Below are 12050 nucleotides of genomic sequence, written 5' to 3'. Positions count from 1 at the left end.
GTGCAGAAAGAGAATGCTGTTGGGTCGAACTGCCCCCTTTACCAGGTTTTGCCCTGATGCTCCAAACTCAAAAATCTTTTATTGTGTTTTCTCTTTCTTTTCCTGAAGTTCCCCTGTTTTACGCTTTAACTGTGGGTCTAGTCATATTTTCTTGAAGTTCCTGTTTTTTTTTTTTAGGACAGCAAGGTCATGCTATCCTGGCCTGATTCCAAGCCACTCCAATCAGAGCTTGCCAGCATTTCCGCATACCAGCTGTCTTTCACCTAATCCTGCACTTTCCCCAGGCCCCCTGGCAGGGTGTCAGTTTTGAGCATTGCTCCTGAGTTCTTGTGTGGCCACCTCATAATAAACTTTCTGCAGAAGATGGTGGCTTCAGTATTTGGCTTTCCTATGTCCATGGACAAACAGACTCATCCTGGGTTGCTAACAAGAATACTGAAGAGAGCTTAAAATCCGACAATTTTGTCTGGCTGGGATCTCTGCATCCTTTTCTTCTTACCTCCTCTTTTCCTTCCATCCTTTTTTCAACACTCACCTACCCCCGGATACAGGGGCATGAATTAGAGACTTGATCCCAACAGAAGAGAAGCGGGAGGTGTGTGGAAAAAACAACCATCAACCAACCAAGGACCGGGAGTGAAATAGCCTGGGAGGAGAAGTAAAACCAAGAAGGTTTTTAAAATTAGGCCCTTGACATTTAAGCAAAAAAGTCCAAAGTTAGCTAAGGATAACCACTTATTGCAGGATTCAAAACCTCCGAATGACAAAACTGCTGAAGAAGGAAGTGATGGTGACATGGGTACCCTGCTGATCTGTCTCTGTGGTCAAGTACTTCTCCATTCCCAACCTTAATGCAGCCACACGCGGCCCAGATGCAGCAACAGCATTCCTGCTGCAGCCTTTGTCAGCCAGACAACTACTGCTGGTACAGCGGCCCTGTCTCTATGAGGTGAATACACCAGACCGCAGCCTTACTTTCTAAGACTGACTCGGTGTAACCAGCTTGCCCAAATGCTGTGGCCCCAGAGCCTGAGTCTGCTCAGTCATGACGCAGACACGGTACGGCTGCTCTCATGCGACATGCAAGTTCACACCTGGAGACTTGCCCAATCAAGGGTCCTAACCTGGGAAAATCGTGTTTGTGGTCATTTCCCTACATGGCATTTAAAATATTTGTTTCTTATTTATTTTCATTTTATTTGAAAGGTAGAGAGAGAAAGACAAAAATCGAGAGAGAGAGAGAGAGAAAGAGAGAGAGAGAGAGAGAGAGAGAGAGAGAAATTGATCTCCCACTTACTGGTTCACTCTCCAAATGCCCCCAATATCCAGAAGTAAACCAAGCTAAAACAAGGAGGTCAGAATTCAATCTGAGTTTGCCATATGAGTGGCAGGGACCCAAGTGCTTGAACCATTCATTGTCTTCTGCTTTCTGGGATGCACATCAGCAGGAAGCTGAATTGGAAGCAGAGTTGGAACTTGGGAACTTGAACCCAGGCACTCTGATATGGGATGCATGTATCCCAAATGGCACATATTTTTAAAACTTATATGAAAGGCAGAGTTACAGAGGGAGGAAGAGACAGAGGGAGAAAGAGAAAATTTTCCATCTACTGGTTCACTTCCCAAATGGCTGCAATGGCCAGGCTGGGACAGACTGAAGCCTGGAGCCAGGACATACAAATATCCATCTGGATATCTCAAATGGATGGCAGGGACCCAGGTACTTGAGTCATCTTCCACTGCTTTCCCAGATGTATTAGCAGAGAGCTGGATCCAAAGTGGAGCAGCCAGGACTTAAACCAGTGCCCACAAGGGATGCCAGCATTGCAGGAGGCAGCTTTACCACCTGAGCCACAGCCTGCACCTCCACGTGGCATCTTAAGCACTGTGCCAAATACTTGCCCCCTACCTTTCCTGTTTGAGTTCTCCCAAGAAGTCCTGGGACTTCTTGCAAGGATTTGCTCAAGCCCAGCTTGTCCAGAGAAGCAGAGAATTTGGGGCTTCCAACCCAGCACAGTCATCAGCTCATCATGGCTTGTCTGGGACTTTCTTGTCTTGAAAAGTCTCATTCTCCAGGAAGTCCCTCACTCCCACGCACAGAGGAATGGCTGATCACCCTAAGTTCATGACATCTAGGTTTTGTCATCTGAATATCAGTTTCCTACTTTGTAAAATGCTTGGTTAGGTCAATACAGCTTCTAATGTTACCACTATATTTAATAGTCCATGATTCACACTCATGCTCCTGACCTCATGCCTCCACAGCCCAACTCCCAAACAAAATTCACTTGATCCAAGACCTAAGTTTCACATAATCTGATAAATTAATCATCAGTAAGTTAGTGAGAAAAGATAGGGTTCACAGATGAATTTCCATGATGGCTTTGGGAAGAAGGCACATGGCCATAGCTGAGTGACTCTACGCTGGGAAGTTCTGCTGGGAAGCTGGGATGTTTGGCTCTGTGCCCTTCTAAAAGGAAAAGATATTTTTAGGCAGGTGTTAAGATGGGCAGCCTGCAAGAATTGGTTGGATGGGTTAATTTCAGCTGCACATGAGCAAATGGTCACAGGCAAGGCAGTCTTGTCTGACTGGAACCAGCTTTTACACTATGACCTGAATAAAGGCAGCAGCTGAAATCAGACTCACAACGAAAGGAAGTATATTGATTGCACTATTTTTTTTCTGATGGATTTGCTTGTTGCCCAAGAATGACATCTAAAATATAGATATGCAGATATCATTCTGAGTAGCTGATTTTAAACTCTGATACTGGGAAACAGGTGAAATGATATGAATTTGCTGATATTTGGCCTTTTTATTGTAAAAGATTTATATATTTATTTTATTTTAAGGGATGAGAGAGAGAGAGAGAGAGAGAGAGAGAGAGGTGTCTTCTATCTGCTGGGATGACCAAATGACCACAAAGGCTGGGACTGGGCCAGGCCAAAGACAGGAGCCTAGGACTCCAACCAGGTCTCCCATGTAGGAGGCAGGGGCCCAAACACTTGGTCCATCCTCTGCTGCTTTCCCAGGCACATTAACAGGGAGCTGGATCAGAAGCAGAGCAGCTAGGATTTGAACTGGCATTCCCACTGTGCCACAATGATGGCCCTGACAAATGGACACTCACATGGTGCAATCTTATCTATGTTCTTTTCCTTAGTTTCCTCATGTGTGCAGTGTAGATAGGCACCAACTGCGTGAGGATGCCATTAATGAGAAGTCACAGGGCAGTCAGAGCACTCCCGGGCTCAGAGATGTGCTCAGGGATGTCCTGCTGCCACCACCATTACTGATGAAGAAGCACACGGGGTCCTTGGAATCCATCAACTGATCCAAGGAAGTAGGGGGAGCCCACATTCTTCCTGGGACATGGTATTTGGACAAATCAAGTTATTATGGAAATATGTATCTCAATTTTTATTCCACGTTCTTACCCCCACAGAGAAAAGAATTCAAAACAGAGGCGTAGGGCCAGTGCTGTGGTGCAGCAGGTTAACACCCTGGCCTGAAGCACCGGCATCCCAAATGGGCACGGTTTGAGTCCCGGCTGCTCCACTTCCGATCCAGCTCTCTGCTGTGGCCTGGGAAAGCAGTTAAAGATGGCCTAAGTGCTTGGGCCCCTGCACTCATGTGGGAGACCTGGAGGAAATTCCTGGCTCCTGGCTTTGGATCGGCATAGCTCCAGCCGTTGCGGCCAGTTGGGGAGTGAACCAGAGGATGGAAGATTCTCTCTCTCTCTCTCTCTCTGCCTCTCCTCTCTGTGTAACTCTGACTTGCAAATAAATACATAAGTCTTAAAAACAAACAAACAAACAAACAGAGGTGTAAGCAAGGTGCACAAATGAGAGGAGGATATTTAGAGTTACAGAGAGAATATACATTTTCTGTGAGTGTGGGCAACCCCACATAGAGATACCTGCCATGGTGGGCACAGAGATGCCTAAGCAGGGTCAGGCCTGATTAGTACTTAGATGGGAAGAGGAGAGCACGGGAGGAGGCTGGAGAGGAACCAATAAAGGCAGGAAACAAAAAGTCAGAGGGTCACTGCCGCGCGTCAGTCTCCTTTATGGGGCATGGGTGTCCTAACTGAATATACAAATAGAGGAGTTTGGGGAGGGTTTAGTGTGTGTGAGGCTTTCTGGGAGTTTCATGGGACCTCCATGTGGACTTTAATTTCCATGTGGCCTCATGGCATCTTCCCCTTCCTGGTGTAGAAGCAGGTGCATCATGGGAAAGTAGGTTTATACTGGATTGACAGGTAAGCGTTGGAATTACAATGCAAGGCTAGAGGCAGAAATGAAGAGAAAAATCTTCCAACTCAACTATTCCTACCTATTTCTGACTTAATCCCCCCCTATCATTGGCATATTGGTCCCTTAGCTCAATTGGCAAACTTTAGAACGAGGAAAAATAGGATATGACCACAGATTTTTCAAGTCATTTGGAGAATGGAAGGTTTATTTGCCCTCTCAGTACAGACAATTAGTTCCAAAGCTCACCAAAGCACTTTTATGATGGGGTTTTGCTCTAAGAACATCAGGCTCCATCTTTCACCCTATGTTTATTTGTAGCAACCACAGAGCACAGCTATCTTATTTAGCTTAATTACATAAACACACACAGTATACAAAGACATGGCGAAGCACATATGAAACAAATGAGCTAGCCTTATTATGATCAGAGTACAAAAAAGTTACATTGGATTTCTCCTCTCAATAACTAACAGGAAGCAATAAAAAGAGAGGAAACATAAAACATTTGCGGTACTATTAGCATCATAATTAGATAAAATTTATTGACTTACGCAAATTCACTTGGGCTTTTTATAGCTCCAGGATTGTAGGAAATAATTAAGAAATGGATCTTTAGGTCTATTAGTATCTTTCTTCTCTGTAGCATTCTTACATTTTGTCTTTTCTCTTCACTTCAGGTTCACTTGTTTTATGTTAAGGGAACACCACCTACTTTAAGTCAGATGGTAGCTGAGGAAACCATCTGACTCCGAGCCTAGCACTCTTCACAGTGAGGATCCCACAGATATGCTGTCAGAAATGGGAAAAAGAAAACAACCTTGATTCTGGCTTGCTTAAACCCTCTCTCAGGGCCTCTTTCAAATGTGAGAAAGTTTAGCTCTCAACGTGTATTAACAAAAGGTATTTACAACAGAATGCCTGCTTGTGCCTAATAATGCCCTTGCTCTTTGAATTAATTCTTTCCTGATGACAAAGGCTGGGCTTTTGAACTCCTGGGTATGGCTAGGCAGGGCATTTTTGCTTGACTTGGCTCCATCTTAAATGGGTAGAAAAGGCTTGATTGGGCACCTGGTATTTCATGGCCACTAATTATGCTACAATGGTTACTGTGCATTACTGAAACTTTATTTTTTGGCCAAAGGCCAACTGTACTCTTTAAAACAAACATCTTTTGAAAGCCTAGGGTGCTCTTTAAATGACTTAAAAACCCACTTCATAAATAGGATTTGGCATAAGTCAGATTGTTTTTTAAAGTCAGATTTTCTTAAAAAAGATGCTTAGAGGCCAGCACTGTGGCATAATGGGTTAAGCCACTGTTTGTAATACCCTCATTCCATATGGGCACTGGTTCAAGCCCTGGCTGCTCCTCTAGTGATCCAGCTCCCTGCTAATGTGCCTGGGAAAGCAGTGGAGGATGGCTCAAGTTCTTGGGGCCCTGCAACTATGTAGGAGACTCAGAAGAAGCTCCTGGCTCCTAACTTCAGCCTGGCCCAGCCCTGGCCCTTGTGGCCATTTGGGGAGTGAACCAACTGGTGGAAGATCTCTCTTTTCCTCTCTCTTTCTGTAACTCTTGTTTTAAAAAATATTTATTTATTTATTTGAAAATCAGTGTTACATACACAGAGAGAGAGAGAGAGAGAGAGAGAGAGAGGTCTTCCATCAGCTGGTTCACTCCCCAATTGGCCACAATGCCCAGAGCTGCGCCGATCTGAAGCCAGGAGCCAGGAGCCTCTTCCAGGTCTCACATGTGGGTGCAGGGGCCCAAGGACTTGGGCCATCTTCTGCTGCTTTCCCAGGCCACAGCAGAGAGCTGGATCAGAAGTGGAGCAGCCAGGACTCGAACTGGTGTCCATATGGGATGCCAGCACTGCAGGTGGCAACTTCACCCACTATGCCACAGTGCCAGCCCCATCTCTGTAACTCTTTACTCTCCCTCCCTCCCTCCCTCTGTATTTCTTTCTTCTTAAAATATTTATTTATTTACTTATTTATTTATTTGAAGGCAGAGTTACAGAGCAGATGCAGAAGCAGAGAGAGAGAGAGAGAGAGAGAGATCTCTGGAGCTGGGTTGATCTGAATCCAGGAGCCAAGAGCTTCCTCTGGGTCTCCCACGTGGGTGCAGGGGCCCAAGAACTTATATCATCTTTTGCTGCTTTCCCAGGCCATTAGCAGGGAGCTACATTGGAAGTGGAGCATTGCCAGCGCCTATATAGGATTCTGGCAATGCAGGCAACTGCTTTACCAGCTATGCCACAGTGCTGGTTCCATCTGTCTTTCAAATACGTAAAATAAATCTTTAAAAAGGAAAAGATGTTTAACTCAGTATCTCTTTGCTTGCTGTTTGGTATGACTTCCTCCATTTTTTTAAGATATATTTATTTCTTTGAAAGAGTTACAGAGAGAAAGGGAGAGGTAACAGACATCTTTCATATAGCTGCAATGGCTAGGGCTGGGCCATGCAGAAACCAGAAGCTTCATCTGGGTCTCCCCATGAGCAGCAGGGCCCAAGCACTTGGGCCATCTTTTGCTGCTTTTCCCAGGCACACCAGGAGGGAGCTGGATTGGAAGTGGAGCAGCCAGGACATGAACCAATGCTCATATGGGATGCTGTCATTGCAGGCGGTGGCTTTATCTGCTGTGCCACAATGCAGGCCCCAGTTTCTTCACTTTTATGGGGTGAGTAGTATATGCTCTACCTCAGCCATCTTTTTTTTAAGACTCATTTATTTATTTATTTGAAAGAGTAACAGAGAGAGAGGAGAGGCAGAGAGAGAGAGAGAGAGAGAGAGAGAGAGGTCTTCCATCTGCTGGTTCACTCCCCAATTGGCTGCAACGGCCGGAGCTGTGCTGATCTGAAGCCAGGAGCCAGGAGCTTCCTCTGGGTCTCTCACGTGGGTGAAGGGGCCCAAGGACTTGGGCCATCTTTTACTGCTTTCCCAGGCCATAGCAGAGAGTTGGATTGGAAGAGGAGCAGCCAGGACTAGAACCGGCGGCCATATGGGATGCCGGCACTGCATGCAGTGGCTTTGTCGGCTAGCCACAGCGTCGGCCCCTACCTCAGCCATCTTAATGTCTCCTTTTCCCTTCATCAGTTCGCATGTGTACAGATTTACTCTAGTGTGTGTGCTAGTAACTGAGGCAGGGAGTGCTAAATACTTAAATAGCCAGGGAAACAAATCATCTTTCCTCACTGAGCAGATCAGTAAGTCATCTATGGTTAGGCTTTCACAGCTGTGTGCCTTCTGAGAAGACAAGGTCAACTTTAAAAAAAAATATATATATTTTTCTATCTGAGGGACACACACAGAGAGAGAGAGAAAGAGAGAAAGAGAGAAAGAGAGAGAGAGCGAGCGCGAGCAAGAGAGCAAGCATTCCTATTGATTGGTTCATTTCCAAATGCCTGCAATGGCTGGAGCTGGGCCAGGTTGAAGCCAGGAGCTGGGAACATAGTGTAGGTCTCCTATGTGGCAGGGATCCAACCTTTGAACCATTACCTGATGCCTCCCAGCGTCCACATGAGCAGGAAGCTGGAATTGGGAGTAGAACTGGGTCTTGAACCCAGGCAATCTTTTACAGATGCCAGCATCCTAACTAGTATCTTAAATCTCCAGGCCAAATGCCACTCCACCACCTCCACTCTTAACTGAAAATCTGAGCACCAAGGTGTGGGGTCAAGTCATCAAGGGTGGACTCACAGGAGTTTGGTTGGGGGGGTGGGGTGGGGGATGGTACACTGAAAGTCTCATCAGGCAGGAGCCAGCCCAATCTTATGCTGATTCCCAGGTATGAGAACTCCCCTCCATGCCTCTTCCCCTCACTGCTAGTTTCAGAAAAATGACAGATACTCACCTCCCAAGGACTGGTGAAGTTGGATGTGATCCATGTGCGGTTAAGAAATGGCTTTTGTTGTTGTTGTTGTTGCTCATGGTACTCCCCAACCCTGTCTCCCTCCCTACCTCCATGCCCTGGACAGCAGGCCCTTCTCATATTACATTACATCAAGGGGAGGAAATGATGTGACAGGGTAGAAAGCAAAACAAGAACAACCAAACTTCTGTGAGCTGTGTTTGCTGTTATAAAAACTCTCAGAGGACTAGAGATGGTTTCAAGCATGGCCAAGATATTTGAAGAAAAAGCTCTGAGGAGAGAGGGAAATCGCTGCAAGACTAGAAACTTTCCTCTGCTGAGGAAAAGGACAGAAAATGGGTGAAAGGTGAGAGGGAGGTCTTTCCCTTAACCACACCCCCTATTTCTGGAAGGCAGCACGCCCGGGGAGGAGAATGGCTCTGTGGCATGGGCCTATAGACTATTCCAGACTCTAGAATGGCCCCAATGGAGCAGGGAGCTGCTAGATACAAATGGGCCTGTGAACAGGGCTAGGAAAGGAAGACTGGAAGGAACTGTGGTGGTCATCTTGGTTGGTGCCTCCTCAAAGAGCTCACTTAAGGAACATATGTTTTTCCCAATACCTAGGCACCACCTAATTCCCTCCCAGTACCCCACTCTCATCACACCGCAAACTTCAACACATCTTTAAAGGCGGAAATATACCAAAGTGAGGGAAGTCATTGCTGACACTTTTCAACAGAGAGTGGGGACTTGAAATATAAATTAGGTTGAATTAGAGAGGAGTAAGGATCTAAACCTTGCATCCTTGAATTTGTATATGGAGACCTGTGCATCCAGTGAGCTTCTGGGGGAGTGCAATGTGGTGGAGAGATGGTTGCCCTGAGAATGAGAGGAGAGAGGTGATGTCACTTACTAGTGCATGACTTCAGACAAGTCATGTAACTGCTCTGGGTATCAGAGCCTAGACAATACCATGTGGGTAATCAAACCTGTCCTGACAACTTCTAGTCGTGTTGCAAGCAATGGGATGCTGCTGGTGGATGTCACAGAATACAGGGCGAGGCAGTAAGGCAGCCTACCTGGTATCAGACACAAAGCACAGCTTAAAGAAAAAAATGAGGTAATAATTTCAACATGTTGGAACTTGTAGAAAAGACTAGCTGAGCATGTATTGAATTTTATCTTCCTGGCACACAAAAAGGAAACATTTCCTGGGCAGGTGTTGGGCACAGCAGTTCAGAGACGCCCACAGCCCATATCAGAGTGTGTAGTTTCGTGTCCTAGCTCTACCTCTGATTCCAGTTTCCTGCTGATGTATGCTGTAAGGCAGCTGGTACGGCTCAAGTAATGGGGTCCCTGACACATGCAGGAAATCTGGAGTGAGCTGCAGGTTCCCAGGTCCAGGTGCAACCAGCCCTGGCTGTTGTGGGCATTTAGGGAGTGAACCAGAGGATGGGAAAATTCTGTCTTGTCTCTCTGCCTTTTAAATAAAATGAAAATAAATAGAAATTTAATAAAGTTGACATTTCCCAGCCTCCCTTATAGTTAAGATGGGACCATTTGATTGGATCTTGGATAACAGGATGTGGCAGAAGTCAGGGACGTGCTTGCAGATGTAGCCACACATCCTGTGGTGTGGTCTTATTAATATGTAATCTCTTCTCCCTCTGTGGCAATTGTTGAGGCCAAATTGTGACAGATGAGGGCATTTTAAGATGACAGGAGCCTTAATCTCCAAGTCACCACTAAAGACTCATCTAGGAGAGTCCCTGCCTGCACTGGGCTCTGATGCATGACACAAACCTCTCTTGTTGTCAACAATATTTTGGGTTTCTATATATTTTTTGAAGATTTTCTAAAAATTTGTTTGAAAGGCAGAATTATAGAGAGAGGAGGAGGAGAGGAAGGAGAGGGAGAAAGAGAGAGAGAGAGAGAGAAAGAGAGAGCGCTTCCATCACTGGTTCACTCCACAAATGGCTGCAATGGCCAGGGCTGAACCAGACCGAAGCCAGGAGCTTCTTCTGAGTCTCCTACATGGGTGCAGGGACCCAAGTACTTGGGCCATCTTCTGCTGCTTTCCTAGGCACGTTAGCAGGGCACTGGATAGGAAGTGGAGCAGCCAGGACTTGAACCAGTACCCATACGGAGCTTTTTCTGCTATACCACAGCACTAATCCTGGATGACAGCCATTGTAACTGGGATAAGGTGATATATTATAGTGGTTTTTATTTGCATTTCCCTGATGGCTAGTGATCCTGAGCATTTTTTCATGTGTCTGCTGGCCATTTATAGTTCATCCTTTTAAAAATGCTTGTCCATGTCCTTTGCCCATTTCTTAACTGGTTTGTTTCGTTGTTGTTGGGTTTCTTGAGCTCCTTATATTTTCTGGATATTAATCCTTTACATGCATAGTTTACAAATATTTTCTCCCACTTTCTTTTGCCTCTTCACTTTGCTGAGTGTTTCCTTTGTAGTGCAGAAGCCTTTTGGCTTGATATAATCCAATTTGTCTATTTTTGCTTTTATTGCCTGTGCTTCTGGGGTCTTATCCAAGAAGTCCTTGTCTATGCTAATGTATTTCAGAGTTTCCCTAATGTTTTTCCCTGGTAATTGGATAGTATCAGGTTGTAGATTTAGATCCTTGATCCACTGTGAGTTGATTTTTGTATAAGGTGTAGGGTACAGATCCTTTTTCTTCTCCCCACCCTCTGACACCTTTTATTTAAGGTATATAAACATCATGCATTTCATAAGCACAAATTTAGGAACACAGTGATAGTGATTCTTCCCACTATACCCACCCTCCCACCACACTCTCACCCTTCTTCCTCTTCCCTCTCCTATTCAGGTAGGGGTGTTGTTTCATACTTCTGCATGTGGAGATTCAATTTTTCCAACATCATTTGTTGAAGAGGCTGTCCTTTTTCCAGGGAGTGATTTTAGCTCAATTGCCAAAGATTAATTGGTTGTAGATGCTTGAATTAATTTCTGGGGTTCCTATTCTGTTCCATTGGTCTGCATGCCTATTTTTGTGCCAGTACCAGATTGTTTTGATTATGAGTGTCCAGTAGTATGCCTTGAAATCTGATATTGTTATTCCTCCAGTTTTGTTTCTGTTAAGATTGCTTTGACTATTCGGGGTCTTTTGTATTTGTGTTTCCATATGAATTTTAGGATCATTTTTTTCTAGATCTGAGAAGAATGACCTTGGTATTTGGATTGGGATGACATTGAATCTGTAAATTGCTTTGGGTACACATGGACATTTTGATTATATTAATTCCTCAAATCCATGAACATGGAAGATTTTACCTTTGTATAGTCTTGAGAGAAAATCATAGCATTTCTTCATCTTTGTAATGAATGTCAGACAGTGAATTTAGGGAAGTTGTTTTTCTCACTACATTTGTAATTAAAGAAAAATTTTAAACATCCTTACATCTTACGCCCTATCCCAGAATTAAGAAAATAAGGAGCCAAAACCAAACCAAAACCAAAAAAGATAACCTGTGGATAAAAACCACCCTATGTGGAGTGAAGTATAAGCAACAGATTGATGTCAGACGGATGTAGGCTGAAACCCATCTCTGATCATTACTGCCTGTGTGTCCACAAGCGAGTTGTTTTAGGTTCTTGATCTCTAATTTTATGGGGGCTGTGCTTCACATTACCCTCATTCCTGGATCTATTCTAATAGAGTGATTAATAACTAAAAGATTGATAATTTCTCTAGTTGAGTGATCAAGCATTTGGTCTGTCTGGAACTATCCCAGTTTTAGCACTGAAAATCTCCTGCTTTTACCTCAGGTAAGCCTGGATGGTTGGTTATCTTCCAGAAAAGTTGGACACACCATACTCAGCTCTTCAATCTTCTATGTGGAAGCAAAAACACAACACTTCTGCTCATTTCAGGGACCCAAAAAAGTCATGGGGTCAAAAAGAA

General features: G+C 44.8%; 1 protein-coding gene across 28 annotated transcripts in view; it reads right to left on the bottom strand.

Annotated features, from left to right (window-relative positions):
• The window catches only part of NFE2L2 (NFE2 like bZIP transcription factor 2), a 184336-nt gene that overhangs the window by 60402 nt on the left and 111884 nt on the right, over positions 1-12050 (bottom strand). For 11 of the 28 annotated variants that reach the window (XM_070070635.2, XM_070070638.2, XM_070070641.2 and 8 more), the window contains one exon: positions 536-646. The exons of 16 other annotated variants lie outside the window; for them this stretch is intronic. The gene's annotated coding sequence lies outside the window, so the exon portion shown is untranslated. Of the gene's footprint in view, positions 1-535; positions 647-4808; positions 5047-12050 lie in introns of those variants that run through there. One more of the 28 variants, XM_089328098.1, reaches the window with a different exon arrangement.

This window comes from Oryctolagus cuniculus, chromosome 3 (genome assembly GCF_051225735.1).
Source record: "Oryctolagus cuniculus isolate XC-2025 breed Fujian yellow rabbit chromosome 3, ASM5122573v1, whole genome shotgun sequence".
NCBI classification, from domain to species: domain Eukaryota; kingdom Metazoa; phylum Chordata; class Mammalia; order Lagomorpha; family Leporidae; genus Oryctolagus; species Oryctolagus cuniculus.
The sequence above is the reverse complement of the archived record's forward strand: the minus strand, read 5'-3'. Positions and strand labels throughout refer to the sequence as shown.